Raw genomic sequence first — 8,441 nt, forward strand, 5'->3', positions numbered from 1 at the left:
ACATATACTTCATGGACAGAATTTCTTTTAAAATGGACCAGAACAATATTCTGAGGTGCTCCTACCTAAGAGATGCTGAGAACTATGTAGAAAGTCAGATACACAAAAAGACAGTTTACAAGTACAGGTAATCTACATGGGTCCTCCCATCCTGTGATTTTAATTCATCTCAGTGACACCAAAATGATGCTGCATCTTCTCAGCCAAGGCCTTTTGCTCAGTGACCAGTTCTTTCTGCTTCAGGGGTGTGTGTGTGGCCTTTCTTATATTCTCTCCTCATCCTAGTCATTAGAAGATTACATTGTTCATGGAGGCATGCATATATACAGACACACAGACAGACAGACAGACAGACACCCAGACAAACACACTTTTGAACACACCCAAATACATTTATTCACACATACAAGCAGAGTAATTTGCAGAATGCGGTTGGTTTCCCAGTTAATGGTAATATAAGAGATCTCCCAGGTTACTAATGTTGCATAAGAAAATAAAAAAAAGAAACTTTGACTGGGATAAGTACATAGTGAGCAGAGCCTAAAGACAGCTCAGTCAATAAAGTGCATTCCCCTGAAAATCAGAAGTTAGAAATATGGCATCTTGGCCTGTTAGCCAAGCCTTCTTAGCAAGTTAACGAGGCTGTGCACAGTAGGCTTAATATCAGGGAATAGAACACTGGGTTGTAGCAGATGAGCCACTTCCATCCTCTTGGTCACTGTTTCCCAATGGATGCAAAGTGAGCAGCATTTTCTAGTAGGAGCTCCCTTTACCATACCCTACCTGACACGGGAACCAAAACTATTACACAAACAACTAGGAAATCTTAACCACAATCCAAAGTAGAACTCTTTGACTTGTAATGGGATACTGTCAGATAAGTAAGATAAGGCTTACTAAATCAATGGCATATGGTGGCATGTACCATCAAACTCAGCAATACTCCAAGGAAGGACTGGAAAACACTGTACCTTTCCACTTTCTGACTCATAGACATCTGGATAATTCTACTTTAGGGCTGCGCTGAGGTGGACCACTACAACACTAATTTAACACAGTTTCTCTACTTACATCTACTTCTTGTTCTAGAATCCCTGCGTCAAAATGTTGACCTTTCAGAAGAGTTGTACATGGCTTCTCACAGGGCTACCCATCTCACAATGTCAGCAATGTCTGAGGGTCATCACTTTTGTAAACCCTCCTTAAAGATGATTTTCACTCAGATCAAATGATTTTGAATGACAATAGTCAATAGTGCCACAGACCCAACACAAGATAACTGCTTTAGACTATTTTGAGCCTAAGGTTCTGTCTGAGGCAAAGATATGATTACCCCTCAGCATAACTCCTGGACATCTTCTGGTTGCAGATTCAAATATAAGCAAATTAATCTTTCAAATAACAAATTGGCCAAACTCCAAAGTCAAGGTGTATTGAGCCATGTTTAGGCCAATCTGGAAAGAAAGTGGTTGCAGGTAATGATTAAAATAACTAGGATGTTGAGAAGATACAACACAAGCCACATGACCTTTCAGAGTTCACTCACTATACACCAAAAGCAAAGAAGGCAGAACAGCCTTTGTCAGCAGTTTCAACACTCAGGTACATGGATTTTGCATAGCCTCTCCTCACATCCCTGTACCCCTCTCCTGTGTTTTGCTCCAAGTAATGTCAATGTTGATGAATAATTTTCCTACTATAAATAGTTTCAATAGTGATCAAGATCCCATTAACAACAGTTTAAAATATGAATGGATACATTTTGCTTCCTCTTGTTCTTATGAATATCTATCTATCTATATTACATGTTTGTATATATGTGCATATAGACTTATACACATTTATATGTACATACGTATATATACATATATATTTATATATTTATGTCTGTGTGTGTGTTCAGAAACCAACAGTTCATGACCTCACATACACACACACACATACACACACACATGCACAAACACATACACATATACACACACTTTTATATATAAGCACCCATATCAAACACACTTAAAACAAGCAACTCCCAATGTACAAATATCCACCATACCCATAAACATGCTCACACATATCAGTGCTCACAGACACAAAAACAGAAATTATAAGTGAAAAGCAGAAAAGAGTGAGGAGTGTAGGGAGCTGTGACGTGCCGTGCCTCAAAGATGGCGCTGGTTTCTGCCTTCCACCCTCCCAACAGTGAGCGCTCCTTTTAGTAAACAAGTCCTTATTTGGCCATGCCTGCCTGGCCTGCTAGCTTCAGCATAGTGACAGCCTATCTGCATGACCCACGTGGCTTGCTATGATTGGCCAGCCCTAGCTATTTAAATGTGGTGCGGGGGCTCCCTGGGGTCAGAAGATTGTATCAAGTTTCCTGAGTAAACTGCTTGAAGAAGATCTCCTCTTGTCATGTCTTCCTTGCTGGTCGAGGTTGGGAGTGGCAGAGGAGGACATCATGCCGGACCAACAGTTGTTGAATACAGATTAGGCAAAGGAAATGTTTCAAGTGGGAGCTTAGGCAATGCTATCCATCCCTTATAAAGTAAACCTGTATAAGGAACACACTTCTTGAGCACACTAGCTTCAGAGAGTTGGACAACTGTTTCCCTCCAATCCTCACATATCTCACACAAACCCTCACCCTGAGAGAAGCCTTTCTTACATCCTTGTTCATCTAGTCAGGTCTAGATATAAGCTACAGGAAAGAACTCTAGAACATTGACATAAAACAGGACTGACAAACTTCCTCTAAAGCTCTATCACTATAAACCATGATTTGGGCAGTTAGAAGGTACCATCTTGTAATGTACAGGAAAAGGAGAGAAAGGACACAATCCCCATTAAAACTGACAATGTTAGCCATTCTTTCGGCAATTTAATTGAACTCTAATTAGTTCTGTGCACTACAAAGGAGGCTACCACATGGCATCCCTCTAGCATAATGGCATGTAAGTGTGCAATGTGTTATCAACAAATCCCCCTTAAGGAAATACAGTCTCTAGTTGAGCAGGAGGATTTGGTTGTCAGTCTTCCAGTTTCTTGCATGTGGCTAACACCACAGAAAGTTTTGTAAATGGTCAAAGAAATGAATAACTGGATGAGACCTAGGAGAGTGTCTGGATAATTTGGAGAGTGGTTAAATTGGTTTGACTTGGATTATGGTTAGATATCAGGACAACCTGCCCTTGATGCTTCATTCATCCTACCTGATGCTGCTTGTTAAGTGCATCATAGATTTTCATACTGGATTCCACACAGAGCCTCGTTGTTTCTTTAATGGACTCTTCCAGTGTATTCTGATCCCATGGAAATACTCTGTTCTCATTTCATGCTTTTTTGGCATTGTGCTTCAGCTGAATAGACTCACTTAGGAGGAAGCAATACCTGAGACTAAGCCACAAACAAAAAATGGTGAATCCCAGCAAGAATCCAAGCTCTTTCCCCCTCTCCAAGTACATTATTCCATCTAGGGCCCTGATCCAAAGACAGCCTTTGATTATATCCCAAATCCATGGTAGCCATGGAGCATAACCTAGAGACAGGTCAAATCATGAAAAGAGCAACATTCCAGAAGACTCAGGGTACTTCTCATTGACTGACACCAAATATTCAAGTTTGTCCCAGAAGAGAATATCATCCCTATGTGTGCTTATATGTTCATTTTTTAAAAAGTCACTTGAAGGCAAATACACACTGAGATACGAGAATAGAGCCAAAAGGTATACAATATTTCTATGTGTCTCATAGAATATATATATATATATATATATATATATATATATATATATATCCTGTCAGAGCCTCAGAGGATCAAAATTTCTTGATAGCTCCATCACTGTGCACATCTTTTCTATCTACAGGATTTTTAGGTGGGAAAGACAACGATTGGAGAAGTTCACTGCTTCTTTACATTTGGTCAAACTATCTATAAATGTTAAAAATCCTAGAGCCTTCCTTAGAGGCTGGCTTCCTGGTACACATCAAACACATAGAACCTGATCCTCACTTTAGTTTAAAGATAAGAATGGGCTGACACATTACGTGCCTAGTGCTGGGGTCCAAACTCTGTTAGTCCCTCACCCGTATCATCAATTTTGTGTCGTGAGTTGGACTTGGACAAGCCTTCATTGATCTGCTGGCACATTTTCTGCACATCAGTCATCACTTGCTGGTGTTGCATCATGAGCATCTAGGACTCAAAGTTGTTCCTGTGGTAGGGCATGGTTCAAGGATCAAATAACTTTCTGAACTAAGGATTCAAGGATTACATAAATTCAGGCTGAATCCTCAACTACCTCAGCCTAGGACATGCCACAACCTTACTCCCTAGTTCTGGATCTTTTTGTCACTTATTAAACTTATAATGGACACAGGGACAGCACAGCCAGCAATGAAAGAGAGGGAGCTGATCTGCTTGAGCTCCCTAAGGGGTCTTGAAAGAATAGACTAGCTTTTTAAGAACATTGCAGGACCCTCTGCCTCAGACCAGGATCGAACTTAGACCCGTGAAGACTATTCTCCTGTTCTTACGTGAGAATTTTTACTCTTAGAATTTATTGCTACTTGAAAACCTAAAGGAACATAATCAGGGAAAAGAATTTATAACACACACCAGGAGATTACAATGTGCCTTCAATGTGAGCAGCGGTCAAATATTGTACTGCTCAAAGTGAGGCTCTCAGCCTGATCACTATCATGCCATGGAAATTGAGTCAGGCTAATTCTCAAGCAAAATCAAGGCCATAGAATCCCCAGATCTTAAGGGATACACACAAACACTTTCAAACACCCCCCACCATCATATAAAATTAGAATGCCAAATAAATACAATGATGTGGCATTATCTCAAAGTACAATGAACAAAATCAGAGAAAGACAGTGATAACCTGTTGCCAATACAGTCACACAATGAGAGGCAGCAAGTGGGATTATGCTTCTTTAGCTTTACAGAGGGCCAATTGAACCCCAAGTACTTCCACATCAATTACAACAATGATTGGTCATAAATAGATCACCTAGAAATTTCCACAAGCCAACACCCGTCCAGGCTTCTTTAAACACACAATGAGATCTTGCACATTACTATTCTTATTCCCAGACTGTGATTCAGGCCACAGGCTTTAATTTATTTTTGTAGGAATGAAAATAGCCTGTGCCCCCATCTCACTCCTATCTGAACTTCACATTCTGTGTTTAAGATGCAGTCAGGAAAATGATTTTCACTATGTGGATACCCTGGAGTTGTAGCCTACTCTGATGTGACGAAATATGGACTTAACAGACATCTCAAGACAGTCAACAAAGAACTTGCATTGTGACTACCTGTTGCTTTTCTGAGCTAAAAAGAAAGAATTCCCCAGAGTTCTCTCTCATTTTGCATCTTGTAGAGAGCAATTTTCAGGTTCCCCAAAACTTCATTCTCTCCTCCTCATAAGGGGTCATGCAGGGTTGGGAAGATGCCTTTTGAGCAAACTCTATAGGTAGATAAACACAAGTAAACTGGCATATATGAGGATATAGTGCCAGGAAAAACTGTGCTTAGTCTAAAACAGAAATCTGAGGATGAACAGTTCTAGAGACACAGTGAATCCCTGACAGAGTAAGAAAGCTATCTTTAAACTGAATTCAGCTATGTCCCTGTTACCCACCATCATAGCCATATGATGACATATGCCACCAGAGACATATACCACATTTCCTAATGCCATTCCTCTGGCACTGAAATGCAAAAGCTAGCCCAAACAAGAACTGGAGGACATTCTCAGCTAATGTCTGATGTGAGGCTGATAAGTCTTTGAGTCCAAACTGCTTGCCATCTTGAAGCCCTAATGATGTGTGTTCAAGTACAAAGTAACTGAGACCTTGATATATGACCAGGAGAGTATCTCTCTTGGCATCAATTACCCATGTAACCTACAGGACACTGTTGAGAATGAAGTGCTTCAATAGCCTATCCTGAGAGAGACATTTTGTTATACTTATAGAGGCTCACTCTGGTATTCTTTGACATTCCCCATGACATTAAAGAGCTCCAAGGAAAGTCGCTTGACATATATAAATTCTTGGCTCTCTGTCAAAATACTGATCAGAAATTGTTGAGTCTGGGTTGTCCATTTAGGAAGACTGAGGCTCCAAATCATAAGTCCTACTCCTGGAAGGACCAGCTCAAGCCAACCACCTCCAGGAAGCTGCCCTAGCCATGCCCAGTACATTGGGCCTTCCCCAGGACCATTTCCTTAGTCTTGTTCTTCAACATGAAAGGTTGGCCTCATTTTGCCTTGTTCTGGTCTCTGCATGTATATGATTCTCCCTCTGAAATAGACTGATCAACCTGGAGAATATGCCTACTTCTGAATCCATTAGGCTCTGAAGGGATAGTGCACAAGTAGTTATTTGGTGTCACCACAACACTGGGCAACTCACAGAATATTCCAGGGTTCTTCTAGATACAAGAGAATTTCCAGGGAAGACACTACCAATGATGCCACTGGGAAATGCCATAACCTACTTGCTAACTACCTCTACCCAGACTGACCAGTTTCTGGACTGCCTTTTTCAGAGACTCACTTTTGAGCAAGGGAAGACTCATTGACACACACTCCTTCCAGAGCTAGAGAGTTCTCACTATTTCATTAAAATTTAGTTGCTAAGGATAGGGGGAGTTGGTGAAGGGCTTGGTATGGGTAGAAGATCTTTTTTAACACCCAAAGATCCAAAAATCTTGGATGAGTGATATTTTTCACCCTGAAATATATAGACCAGGGTCCATTCATGTTATATATTGCCCAATTCCCACAGATTTTGCTGTTTCCTAGAGGCTAATATCTTTTTCCTACACCTTTAAATGTATGCAAGTTGGAGTATATTGTTTCATTGAGTATGCCTTGCGAGGGGACATGGTTGAAATATACTCATCCATGTGTTTTCATGAAATCTCTGTCTTACAATCACATTTTGTGCAATGAAAACTCCATTGTCCTGGCAACATAGGTCCTCAGATAGAGCAAACATGAAATTGTAAACTTTCTGTCCATTCTTAAAAGTTAAAGTCCTTGAAAGTGAGGGAACTGAGCCTCAAGCAAAAGCAACGGAGTGGCAGAGTGTGGAGGAGCTGCTGGTCAAGGCCGAGCAGGAGGAAGCAGAGAAGTTCCAGTGCATTCTACTGCACAAGTAGGTAGAGCTGGAATTCGAAATGAGCCACCAGCTGGTTTCAGACACCTAATGGTGCTGTTCCAGGCCTGGACCTCCCAAGCGGTCAAATTATGGGCTCTGGAGTGATAAACACAAAGCTTCTCATGAACAAGCTGTGGCAGCTGCTGACCGAGCAAGTGGATGAGGTGGCGGTAGTATACTTTCAGGAGCCTGCCACAGGCCTGGCCTGGCAGAAGCCTCTGCATCATCCACTGCCTCTCACCTGCTTTCAGCAGTTTGAGTGCATTAAGGGCATCCGTCCCAAGAAGAGAACCAACATCCTGTGTCACAGGGTGATTAGCCAGTGGTGCTATTGTTGTGGTTACAAGCTCTCCAAGGATGACACTAAGGAGTGGCTGACTGAGGTGCCTGGGAGCATTGGCTCCATGGAAGACCAATTCACCAAGATGATTCAGGCCATGAAAGAATGCGTGGCCAAGAATGAGCTGAACCATCTGCAGAACCTGGCCATTGCGCACAAGATGCAGATGCCCAGATCAGCTGGCCTGCACCCATGGGACACCAGAGTAAGGATTACCTGAGCCGCACCATGCAAGTGGCTAAGTTCTCCACAGCTTTGGTGGGATGCTTCCAGGAGTGCCTCCCCAAGGAGAAAGCCCGCCCTGACCTCTGTCAAGAAGAAGAGGCTTCAGGCCCTCTTTGGGGACTTCACAACCCAGAAAAATAAACAATTGGAGCTACTTTGAATCATGAACAGCAAGAAACCTCATCTGCAGGTAACCCTGGCCACCAACAAACTGATGAGGGCCAAGAGGAGTTTGCCAAGAGGAGGATAATGAGCCAGATAGGAAAGAGAAAAAGTGTCCAACAAGGGTTATTGGGCAAAAGAACGGGTGGTGTGCCAGGTCAGGGAGAGAAAAAGAAAGGAGGCTTGGGAGGCAAGAAGCATTCCAGGCTGCCTGCTTTAGGTGTCAAGAAGAAAGGTGTGCTATACCAAGGAGGGAAGATGAAAAAGTAGAGCTCTCCCCTCTGGACTTGTTCAGAAAAACTAGAACTGTAAGTACTGTAGGCTGGTTCAGGATGTGGCCGCTGTCCTCGATGAGCTTGACATTAAAGGGACAGGTTTGTCTTCCCTGGAGTCAGTGCTGGACTACGAATTAATGGAGACACTGACTAGAAGTTGGTGTATTTTGAGAATATGAGAATTATAGAAATAATATGGTGAGAACCAGAAATAAGTTAAGGCCTGCCTTTTTATCTTGACTTTGGAAACTGGTTAAAGATTGATC

General features: G+C 42.0%; 1 pseudogene; it reads left to right on the forward strand.

The window, feature by feature from the left end:
* The first annotated feature begins 2,165 nt into the window (after window positions 1-2,165).
* LOC148004430 (ribosome biogenesis regulatory protein homolog) lies at window positions 2,166-8,170 on the forward strand (annotated as a pseudogene).
* Window positions 8,171-8,441: the final 271 nt, after the last annotated feature.

This window comes from Rattus norvegicus, chromosome 7 (genome assembly GCF_021556685.1).
Source record: "Rattus norvegicus strain SHRSP/BbbUtx chromosome 7, alternate assembly SHRSP_T2T, whole genome shotgun sequence".
NCBI classification, from domain to species: Eukaryota; Metazoa; Chordata; class Mammalia; order Rodentia; family Muridae; genus Rattus; species Rattus norvegicus.